This window comes from Prionailurus bengalensis, chromosome C2 (assembly GCF_016509475.1).
Source record: "Prionailurus bengalensis isolate Pbe53 chromosome C2, Fcat_Pben_1.1_paternal_pri, whole genome shotgun sequence".
Lineage (NCBI taxonomy): Eukaryota > Metazoa > Chordata > Mammalia > Carnivora > Felidae > Prionailurus > Prionailurus bengalensis.
The window spans coordinates 149,463,720-149,476,346 of NC_057350.1; the positions used below are offsets into that span (position 1 = coordinate 149,463,720).

The 12,627-nt window shown below is 43.8% G+C and overlaps 1 protein-coding gene across 2 annotated transcripts in view; it reads right to left on the reverse strand.

Moving 5' to 3' along the window:
• GASK1A (golgi associated kinase 1A) overlaps positions 1 to 12,627 on the reverse strand; it is a 61,153-nt gene that overhangs the window by 24,661 nt on the left and 23,865 nt on the right. The gene's annotated exons all lie outside the window — the stretch shown is intronic.

Sequence of the window (12,627 nt, forward strand, 5' to 3'; positions counted from 1 at the left end):
GAGAGAGAGAGGGAGAGAGAATCCGAAGCAGGCTCTGCACTGTCAGCATGAAGCCTGATGCGGGGCTCAAACTCATGAGATGTGAGATCATGACCTGAACTGAAATCTAGAGTTGGATGCTTAACCGACTGAGTCACCCAGGCACCCCTGGGACAGTGATTTTTTAAACACATTGTTCCTGGACCAGTAGCATCAGTATCTCTGGGAACTTGTCAGAAAGGGAAGTTCTCAGGCCCCACCCCTCTTCTCCAGACTCCAAGGTACCTATACTGCTGTGAGCCAGCAGGTAGGTCTATGTCCCAGGACCATGCAGCCCCAAGGCTGAACACCCTGCTTGAGGCACGACAGGGTGGGGACCAGTAGGCTTAATCGCAGTGGGGAAATCAGATGAAAGCAGGTTTATGATTTCTCCCCACTCCAGTCAAGGGACACAGGGCAGGGAGACAAAGCCTAGAGAAGATCTTCCTCATAAATGTGGGCTATCAAAACCTGGAGTCCATCTGGAATCTCTCTCCTCTTCATGGTCTACCATAGGCTAAAGTTTGAGGAGAGGACTTTGTGTGCTCTGTATCTCCCCACCCCCACATATGTACACATATATACATAGACATATATACACACATGTACACATATACACACACACTTCCACCAAAATAGCTCTGTGTTCTTTCACTAGGTAGGTTTGGTCCATTTATGTTCCTTGATATGCTGTACATGTTTAGTCTTTGTTTTGTCATAAATTTTTATGGCATATTTTCGTACTTCTAATTTGGAATTCCTTCAGTAGGTTTTCAGTTACCTTTACTTTTGTTTTGTGGTATACACCTTGATGATCGTTTGCCCTTAATCGTCTACCTCTTTGAACAGTAGCTCTGAATCCCTAGTATGAACAACCATAAAATTAGTACCTGCCCTCTCCTCTGTCCCCTACCACTCTGTTGTTATTCAATATTAATCACTTGCATTATCTATTTTAATGTTTGTCTTTGTACAATTAAATATGCTTACATTTCTACTACATCTGGCAGCTTTAAATGATATCCCTTGGTTCTCAGCTGTTATTAATGAACAGCATGTTTTTTCTTTCTGCCACCTTTTTTTGGATTCCCCCTTCCAAATTTGTATATTTGTATTATTTTTAAATTGTTAGAATATAAAACTTGTACCTTCTATCCCACTAGTCCAATACTCATATGTGTTCAGGTCTTAGCTCTTCAGTGAAATACATTCTTTGCATTCTCCCTTCCCCTTTGCCCTAGTTTTTCATTATTTCTTGGTTAGCTGAAGCCAAAACTCCACAATTTTCTTAAGCAGTGCACATGTGAACAAAATTCTCTGAGTTCCTTCATGTTCAAAATTGTTTTTCTATAGCATTCATACCTGAAGGAAATCTTGACTAGAAATAAAATATTTTGTCACAGTTTCTCTGAATGGCTTGTGGGTCCTGCTCCACTGAATAGATGGATGTTTTACCCCACCTAGTTGCCATAAGAATTTTCTTTTCCTCTACATTTTTTCCAGCTTTATTGAAGTATAATTAACAAATAAAACGGTATATATTTAAAGTGTATACTTTGATATACATATACATTATGAAATGATCACCACAGCCAAGTTATTTAGCACACCTGTCACCTCACATAGTTACCTTTGTGTGCGTGTGTTGAGAATGCTTAAGATCTACTCTCTGCAAATCTGAAGTGTACAATATGGTATTCTTAACTACAGTCACCTGCTGTACATTAGGTCCTCAGAACTCAGTCACCTTATAACTGAAAGTCTCTATATTCTTTGACCAACATCTCCCCATTTCCTCCCTCTCCCAGCCTTGGCAACCATCATTCCACTCTATTTCTATGAGTTTGACATTTTATTTTTAGGTTCCACATACAAATACCATATAGTATTTGTCTTTCTCTGTCTGGTCTATTTCACTTAGCATAATGCTCATGGTCCACCCATGTTGTCACAAATGGCAGGATTTCATTCTTTTTTTATGGCTGAATAATATTATGTTGTGTGTGTGTATGTGTGTGTGGTGTGTGTGTGTGTATATATATATATGTAATATATAATATATAAAATATATAAACATAATATATATTATACATATATATTTTTTTCTTTATCCGTTCATCTGTCAGTGGACACTTAGGTTGTTTCCTTATCTTGATTATTCTGAATAATGCTGCAATGAACATAGAAGTGGAGATATCTCTTCAAGACACTGATTTCATTTCCTTCAGATATATACACACAAGTGAGATGCCTGGATTGTCTGATAGTTCCATTTTTTTGGCTTTTTGAGGAGCCTCCATTCTGTTCTCCACAGTGGTTGCACCAATTTACAATCCCATCACCAGTGCAGAAGGGTTCCCTCTTCTCCACATCCTCCCAGCATTTGTTATCTCTTGTCTTTTTGACAAGAGCCATTCTGACAGGTGTGAGGTGATCTTTTGTTTTCTTTGAGGTCCAGTGATGTTACTAGAATATATATCTTGGTGTTGACTTTCCTGGGTCCGTTTTTCTGGGTGTGATACACTTTGTTAGAAAAGGTAGATTTAAATAGTTTTTTTCGCCAAAGTTTTCTTAGACTAAGTTTGAAGTATGATTTCCATTCCACTATTTTATTTTTATTTTTTTCGTCAGGCTTTTTAATTACATATATGTTGGATCTCTGTTGTCTGTCTTGTGGATCCTTCCATCTTTTCTCTCTAATCCTTTCTAACTATTTTCATTTCAGTTTGTTCATGTTTCTCATGTCTGTATTCTGTCTGGCTTATTATGTTTTCTCCTTGAGTACTTTCTCTTTTTTTTTAATGTTTTTATTTATTTTTGAAGGAGAGAGAGTGAGAGACAGAGCATGAGCAGGGGAGGAGCAGAGAGAGAGGGAGACAGAGAATCCGAAGCAGGCTTCAGGCTCCGAGCTGTCGGCACAGAGCTTGATGTGGGGCTGGAACTCACGAACCATGAGACCATGACCTGAGCCGAAGTCAGACGCCCAACCGACTGAGCCACCCAGGCGTCCCAACCTTGAGTACTTTCTAATTTCTACTTAATTCCAGTTAATTTCTAGTTTTCCCCATTTCTTCCCAGATCATATTTCACCTCTTCCTGCTATCTTACCATTTTTTTCTTGAGTTCTTGCATTTCTCTTTTGTAGTGTTCCTTCAGAGAGGATTTTTTTTCATTGAGCTTTACAAATTCATAGTGAAGCGATTGCTCGAAATTTTCACCTGTTTCAGAGTGACTGACCTTCATCTGTTCATAAACTTTGCTGTTCATTGTTTCCTTTTTTCCTTACAGTGTCTCCGTATGGATGCCAAACTCTTCTTAGAAGTTGGATGAGTCCATCAAAAGAGGTTCCTATAGACGGGCCTGAGGTGAATCTGAAATCGCGGCCAGGCTGCTTCCTGCAAATCAGCCTTGTGAGCATGGTTCTTCATGCTCTGCCTCTCCTCTGCCTCTCTCATCTTAATGGTCCAGGTGGAACTGCTGGGCAACCACAGTCACCCTCATCTTCACAGCCTCTTTTGCAGACAAGACGAGATAGAGACCTTGCTTCGCAGCTATATTTGTATTGGTGCTTTCTGGGATCTGCCACCCTTGGGCTCTCTCCTCCCCTCTCTCACATCTCCCAACACTGCTCTGCATGAAATTGACCGCTTTTTTACACAGCTCCCAAGGATTCTGGTGTCTCCTGAGTTAGCCTTAAAAGGAATTTTCATTTCGTCTTCCATTCTCTTTGTTGCTTTCAGATGGTTTCCAGGAGACAGTGGCAAGTATGCAGTTTATGCAGCCACGTTCATAGTAACAGGCCTTGGTGGCACATTTTTAAGAAGAAAGGAACATGCCCTAACAGAATGCAGTGACTAGGGCAGGCCACAGAACAACCAACTTTTTCCAATGTCTATGGTCAGGAGCCACAGTACCCAAACAGCTCTGGGAAGTCCAAGAGTTTTGCTCCCTCTGTACATTTTCACAAGATCTATTCACTAGCTTTGTGGAAACTGAATGCCTCCTCCAGGTATGCTGACCACTTAGCACCCCCAGGACACCACCCTTAAAGAGTGCCGTGGAACAGGAAGAGAGGTGGCCCACCTCCCACAGATTTCTAGAAGTCAGAGAGAGGGGAAGGGATCACTAGGTCAACCAGAAGTTCTCTACTTTATATAATTTACTCACCATCTCCCCACCTCTAAACATGTCGCTCCTTCAGTTTCCAACCTGCTGAAAGGTAGCACCATCCACCCAGATATCCAAGCCAGAAATGTGGGCCTGATCTCCACTCTACCCTTGCCTCTGCCTCCTATATCCAAGTCCTGCAAATGTTCCCTCCTAAACATCTCTTGAATCAGTTCAGTTCTCAATGGCCACTCTGTCTCCCTAGGCCCAGACACCCTCTTCTTTGCTAGGATACTTAATTGGTCTCTCCCTCCAGCTCTGCTCCTCTGCAATCCACTCTCCACACACTGGGTCACATCCTTCAAAGCCTCTTTGGAGAAGGTCTAAGTGCCTGGAGTGGTTCAGCCACACTGAATGTCTTTCATTTCCTAGACAGTGCCAGACCCTCTCTATCTACACTTTACCCATGCTGTTCCATTGCCTGGAACACTCCTCTCCCTCCATTCTCATTATTTAGGTCTCAGTTCAGACACTACCTCCCTGGGAAGCCTTCCACAGAGGCCTCTCGATGGGCTGGATGCCTTAGCTATGTGCTTCCATAATATGCTGCTCCTCCCTGAGCACACCCTTTCATTCTTTACTATATTTGATCATATAAAGTCTACTGATTCACACAAGTGAGACATTGGCTCATGTGCTGTTGTGTCTTGGGACTATCGCAGTGCCTGCCACACAGGAAGCTCTGTATGAAATGGGCCCTCAGACAAGAGGGGTTTTCAGAGAGGGACAAACACCGCTCCCTGGCCTAGAGCACTGCATGTCTGCTGGTGAGAGGGCTCCTCCAGTTCTGGGGTTCTTCCCTGCTTGGGGCTCCAGGAGCTTTCTCTTATTGGAAGATCCTTTTTGTGCCCCATGTTATGGTCCTCTTGGCCAACTGATGACTGATTCCAGCTGCCCCCTACAGTGGACAATCCCCTTGCACACTGCCAGCTTCCCACCTCAAGTGCCTGATTCACTCTCGACGTTCTTGCCTGCTCTCAGGGAGGCACAGGGGAAGTTAAGGCCTTTGGTGACAACCCTCAGCCCAAATGGGACAAAAGTCAGTGGATAAATGCCCAATCTCCATCATTCAGAGGGACAATTCTGAGAGGCATTCTACATGGTTCCACACAATGTCTCCAGTGGAAATGAGCCTTTTTTCCATAAAACAAATGATTCTTGTCACCCCCTAAGATGTCTTTATCTGATAATCCTTTTGACGTGAGATTCTAAATTTTGTCCTGATTAGATATATTTTAATTTGGTCTTTATTACTATTTAAAACACACACACACACACACACACACACACACACAATACATGCATAAATAAACACTGTGAAAAACCCAAGTAATATTAAGACAATCAAACAAAATGTGAACATCTTTTCACCTCCCCAGAGGGGAGCCGCAGTCAACAATCTGGATATACCATCTTACCAGGTCTGTTTCTTTTCTTTGCATCGAAACGTGCACATATGTCATGGTGTATTAACTTCCTGTGACTGCCATAATCAACATCCACAGACTTGACGGCTTCAAACATCAGAAATGTGTTCAGTATCAGTTTCACGAAGGTGAAATCCAGGTGCCAGCAGAGCCATGTTCCCTGTGGAGGCTCTAGGGGAGAACTCGTCCAGCTTCTGGAGGCCGCTGGCATTCTTCAGCCTGATTTATGCGCCATCACTCTGATTTGTGGCCATTGTGCTCCTCCTTTTCTGTGTGTATCAGATCTCTCTTTGCCTCCCTCTTAAAAGAACACATGCGATGTCACTGGGGGCCTGCTTGGATAACAGGCTCCAGGATAGGCTCCCCATCTCAAGATGCTTAACTGAGATATGCAGAGAGTCTTTTTTTCCAAATAAGGTAACAGCCACAGGTTCCAGGGATTAAGATATGGATGTCTCTTGGGAGATTATTTTTTCGTCCACCATATGTGATAATTATTTTGAGCATAAAAGAGAAGACCGATCCACAACTTGCCTGTTGACCTAACAATATGCCCTGAAGCTTTTTCTGTATCTGTCTATGTAGAGTTACTTAACTTGCTGCATAATAGTTCACAGGGAGAAGATGCCATAATTTCTTTAATCGTTCCTCTACAGGGAGAATATTTAGATCATTCCCAATTTTTATTAGAGCCAAACAGTGCTGCACCGACCACATAGGACATACAGCTCTGGGGAAATTATGAGGATTTCTATAGAGGAGACACCAAGAAATGAAGCCATTGGGTCCCACTTCTTACTGATACTAACTTTTCATCGTGTATCAGTTATTATCTCCTTTAATCCTCATGCAGATGAGGGACATGGGAATTATTTCATTCCTAATTTACAGCTGAAAAAAACAGAAAGATCCAGAGTGCTAACATTTGCCCAGGGTCCCACAATTGGCAAGAATACCAATATTTTTAATTAAAACTAAAAAGAGAAATGGGCAGAGAAAAAGAAGTCTGTTTGGGTTTTTTTTTCTCTTCTAAAAAGAAAAATATGTTTTCATGTTGGATTCATAATCTGTATTCTTAAACTTTTGGATGCCGCTAGAGAAAAATAAATCATCTTTTTAAAAAATGTTTGAAGAAGGCAGACTGTTTTGATCCTCTTTTCGGCCTTACTTGGCTTCCGACAACCTGGGGAAAGTTGGCAATTGTGCGGTTGTGCACAGAGAAAGTTCAAAACGGCCATGAGCAGATGTCCCCACAGGGCCACCCAAGTAAAGCTCTGGGAAAAGAAAAGCAGCTTTGATCAAACTGAAAAAACTTTCTGTGAAGAGAAATATCCAGCTGAATAACAAAGAGTACGGTAGAGAAGGGGAAAGGGGAATGAAGCAAGATATACTAGAAAGTCCGCTGATGGGACCCAACCGACGGATGCCCTTGCTACACACTTGCCAGCTGAGCTCGCCCCCAAACTCCCCATCCAAAACACACACACACACACCATCTTTTCTGTTCTGCAGTGATGCTGGCGGCCTGGAAAGAGGAATGGTGTGACCTTCACTGTCTATTTCTACAGCTGCTCTATTTCTCCTCCCCTCCGCAAACCTCCATTCCTCACTCTTTATTCCTTGGAGAAGATGCCCGCTGGCCTGGCAGTCATGTCCACTCACAGCTGCAGAGGAAGAGGACTGAAAAAAGGGGAAAGCTAAACAGGAGGATTTGGGGAAAACACAGCTGAGTTCTAAATCAGTTTCTGCCCTTTTGAGCTGTGTGACAATGGGCAAGTTATACAACCTCTCTGCCCTGTTTCCTCAGTCACAAAATGTCAGAGAATGAGACAATTCCTCTCTACAAGGACGGCCATGAGAAAGAAATGAGTCAAAATATGTAAAGGGTCTACTACATGCTTTGGTACATTTATTTTTATTTATTTATTTTTTTAACGTTTATTTATTATTGAGAGACAGAGAGAGACACAGCATGAGAGTGGGAGGGGTAGAGAGAGGGGGAGACACAGAATCTGAAGCAGGCTGCAGGCTCCAGCTGTCAGCACAGAGCCCAACGTGGGGCTCGAACTCTCAAACCGTGAGATCATGACCTGAGCTGAAGTCGGACGCTTAACTGACAGCCACACAGGCGCCCCTGGTACATTTATTTTTTAAATTTATTTTTTAAAAATGTTTATTTATTTATTTTTGAGAGAGAGAGAACACAAGCGGGAAAGGGCAGAGAGAGAGGGAGACATAGAATCTGAAGTAGGCTCTAGGTTCTGAGCTGTCAGCATAGAGCCTGACGTGGGGCTCAAACCTATGAACGGTGAGATCATGACCTGAGTTGAAGTCAGATGCTCAACCAACTGAGCCACCCAGGTGCCCCAGCTTAGTACATTTAAATGAGTAGTGGGATCGATGTTTCTGCCTCTACTCTCTGAACACACTTTACCTTTCTGGGATCTGAAAAATATACCCATCCCCTTTCCTGCACTTGGCATATTGTAATGTCAGAGTAAAAAATGGGATATTTGGGAGCACAGTTCAAGGCAGAGGCTGAAAGAGAAACTCCTTCATCATAAAACTACAAATGTAAGTTAAGAGGAGACCACCTTGGCAATGGGAAAGGTCTTGTCCATCCAAAGATATCAAGGATGGAACAGGAAGGAATTGCTTGGCTTAAAAACACGTTGGAAGGGGCACCTGGGTGACTCAGTCAGTTAAGCGTCCAACTTCGGCTAAGGTCATGATCTCACAGTTCATGGGTTCAAGCCCCACATCAGGCTCTGTGCTGACAGCTCAGAGCCTGGACCCTGCTTTGGATTCTGTGTCTCCCTCTCTCTCTGCTCCTCCACCACTCACTCTCTGTCTCTCTCTCTCTCAAAAATAAATAAACATTAAAAAAAAACCATGTTGGAAGGTGAGGAGAGAAAGGGTAGGAGCCAGAAAGGAAATATGTGGAGGGACTAAAAGGAACAGACTGAGATTTTGACAAGAGTGGGGGTTTGGGTTCCACAGCAACTGTGGGAAGGAAAGCCAGGAGAGTAGAAAAGAGCTCAGGCCACTGAAAGCCAGAAGAGTAGAAAAGAACCCAGGCCACAGGAAAGTGCTGTGCTGGGGACAGGAGCCACCCCCAAACTCCCTATCACTGCCTCCATAGAGGGTGGAAGATAGCCCTTCAACATGAAAGGCAGTGATATTGGTGATATTTCTTCACTATTCTTCCTTCCTCCTCACCTTGCCATGGTTTCACTGAAAAGAGAGTATACCTTCCCACCCACTGTCTTTGACTTTGGCCACATGACTTGCTTTGCCAGTGGAATATTAGTGGACATCACATATGCCACATCCTAATAGATGCTTCGAATGTGCTTGTGTGGTTTGACCTTCCTCCTTGCAAACTTGTCCTCCAGTATGAGAGGCATAGGCCCCAGATGAGGCACCTGGAAGGGACCTGAACCCCATCCCCCGCCTGGAGCTAAACCAGCCATGCCCACTGGGCCTAAACTACACATAGACCTTGAACCAAGCTGTAGGTGTATATCGTAAGCCATTGAGATTGTAAGGTTGTTCATTATGCAGCATTATCACAGCAAAACTTAACTAATACAGATTTTTTGGTGGTTTCTGTTGGGTTCCATGTGTGCCCCTGGTCAGATAACAGCAAGGCAGTTTAGTAATGAAGCGCAGTGCCTTTCCCTTGACTAATAAGGGCGTAGTGCTGTCACTACAGATGGACTCAGGCTGTGATGAAGATAATGACAGTACACCCTGGTCACAAACACATCCCAGGAACAAGTTTATTCCATAAGATGGGCAGATGGCATTGAGGGAGCCTTCTGTGAGATGGAAACCGGAGAGACCTTTGAGAAGGACTTTTTTGAAGAATTCCAGTACAAACTGGTGGCCTTTGCACAGAGTCAATTTCAGAAACAAGGACACTAGAGGAAAGGACTCGATTACGGTTTGTACTGTAACAGCCAGCAGGAGACTTTTTCTCATTTCTAAAGGGTCACAGAGAAAGGAATGTTCTACTTTGAGAAAATCCTGTCAGGATTTACTTTTGGGCCTTAGCCCTCTCTACCCCAGACCACTTCCCAGAATTCCCCGCTCTGAACCCTGACGTCCCCCTGTGCTTAACAACTGTGATTCCCACCGGCTGCTGCACGGGAACCAACTGACAGAGACAGAGGCAAAGCCATCTTTTCTCAACTCCCAGATGTCAGAAAAGGACGACAAAACCCTGGTCCTCCACTCAACTGCCACGGGTGATGGAATAACATGCTGAGCAGGAGAGGTGGAGAGAAGACAGAGATCACAGGTTCCTCTCTCCATCAAAACAGATAAAATTACAAAGTATTTGTAAAGTGTTGCTTGGTGGGAGAACAGGCAGAGGGAAGCCATGTGATTGTGTGTGTGTGTGTGCATGTGCGTGTGTGTGCACACGCACCCATGCGCACGTTTAATAAAACTCATGTTTGGCCCTGGTTCCGGAATCATTATTAAAGGTGTGAAAGACCCCTCCATTCTGCCCCCCGACCTCTGCTCTCTTCTAAACGAAACGATCCCTACTGGCTGATCACTGATTCATCATCACTCAGGCTGTGAGTTAAGACTGGCAGAGATTTTGAATTTGGAGTTTCTGTTCCATTTTTTAAAGAACAGTTGAATAATTTTCATAACAAAACCATGAGTAGAGTGAAAGGGAATACATAAGCATATTTTCAGAGGGCCGGATTAAAACCACATGTCAGTTCTGTGAGTCATACTGCATGCTAGACCTGGTCAAACTCTGCTTTCCTTGGCTGAACCCAGAGTCAGGCTCCAGGCGGGGAGAAATTGATCTGGCATAAGTCTCTGGGGGCAAAGGCGACAGGCACAGCCCATTAGAACTTCTAGGCACACAGCGTCCCTCTCCCAGTAAGATCTGCTAGGTCCTGGGGGCCTGGAGCTCTTTGTGCCACTGTGGGCAGAAGCCCAGGTTGCCTGTCTCCTAAGCCACCACCTAGCCAGGCCCCCTTGCTCAGCTTTATTGGAGAGTTGTGATTTTCCTTCCACATCAGCAACTTCAAGGCAAGAAAGCACTTTTGCCCCTGTAATTTTTGGCCCAGCCAATTTCCAGGAAAAAGAAAAAAAAAAAAGCAATGATGACTAACATTTATTCAGTGTTCACTGTGTGCCTGGGGCTGTGTGAGGAACTTTACTTCTCTTAACTCATTTAATCTGTATGCCAGTCTTATAAGATAGGTATTAGTATTACTGTCCCATTTTACAGGTGAGGAAAACAAGGCATAGAGAATCAGGGTGACCCAAAGCTCACAGTGCCAGTAAGGACAGCACCAGGACATGAACCCAGGCAGTCTGGCTCCAGAGCCACTGACCTAATCACTGTGCCACTCTGGGAAGAGGCTGCCACCTAAAGCCTCTGCTCCAGCCCGGATCGTAAAAGACTGCCTTTGGGTCCCTGGGGCAGGCCCTGCGTTCGAAGGAGGCTCACCCCTTTGAGACTGCTCAGTTCATCTGTGAAATAAGGCTTGTGTGAGATCAAGGGTAGATGGCAGCCTTTTCTCAATGGGGAAAATTAAGGGAAAATAAAAACATTTCCAGGCTACGTTTACTTTTCTTTCAAAGTGAAAATAACTTTATCTCACATCCTACTTCGTTAAATAAAAGAATATCAGTGAGAGAATGCTACCATTTGACCCACTCAGATCTGTGCATACTTCAGAGGGAACATCAGAAGCAGTTCTCTAATAATTTCTTATTCTCAGGGCACCTGGGTGGCTCAGTTGGCTAAGTATCTGACTCTTGATCTCGACTCAGGTCATGATCCCAGGGTCATGGAATCGAGCCCTGAGTCGAGCTCTGTGCTGAGGGTGGAGCCTGCTTGGGATTCTCTCTTTCTCTCCCTCTTCCCCTGCTCAGCACTCTTTCTCTCTCTCTAAAATAAATTTAAAAATAATAAAAAATTTGTTTTCCTTAAATTAGGTCTATGGCTTAATCTCAAAACCAGACAGGTTTTAAGCCTCCTGCTCCTTCCAGAACCAGGTGGTGCCCACGTTTCTTCCAGCTCAAGCTTTCTTAGGAGTGTAGCTAGGAATACACTTGCAGCAAGCATAAGGGATAGACTTGTTGAGGCACAATGGTGTGCACCTGAAACTAACATAACATTGTGTGTCAGCTATATCTCAAGTAAAAAAATAAAAGACTATAGCCAGGAAATTGAGCATATCTGACTTGAGAGGTGAATACAGTAGATTCGATTAATAATAGCCACTCCCCACAGTGTATGTACTAATGTGATGATTTTTACAATTATAGAAATTGTACAGAATGGTAGAGAAAGATTTAGAGAAGGACCTTGCTCAAGGTCACAAAGCCAGTCAGTGGCAGACAGGATTTGAATTTTTCCCAAAACCCACGTACACTCAACCACAGAATGATGAAGGAAGCCCTGGGAGACAGAAGTGAGTTTTAGGGAGGGGATAAGCATGGCAAAGGAACCTGGGATTTTGTGACCCTTTCAACAACGTCCTTTGGCTTCACACAGTCTTTATTTGCAGCAGTTCAGTGGATGTGAAGTCCAATAAGCCAGCTTAGTCTTGTAAGTGGTGGTCTACACAGTGGGTTCTTAAGGACGGAGAAAAGTCCTTCTTAAAAATGAAAATCTCTTTTTATCTCCTCCCGCCCTTCCTTAACCTGCTCAGGTAAATGCTCTCCTTGGCACCTTTGAAGAAAAGCATTTTGAACAGGTAAAGGCACCATAGATATTTGACCTTGGGGGATTTATGGCTGAGATGGGGACTGAAGGTTACTTGGAGGTGACTTGAAGTTCTTGTGAGGCTCGGATTTAAATCTAGTTCGCCCCAGGCAAATGATTCCATGAACGTCTGGCCAGGTCTGCTGCTTAGCTTCCATAACATAACTTCAGGGATGCAATCACCTTGTGATGTGACAGAAACCTCCTGGTTGCACGAATAACAACAGCTTGTGCTTGGGATGGGAATGAAGACCAAATAAGTTGCAACAAGTG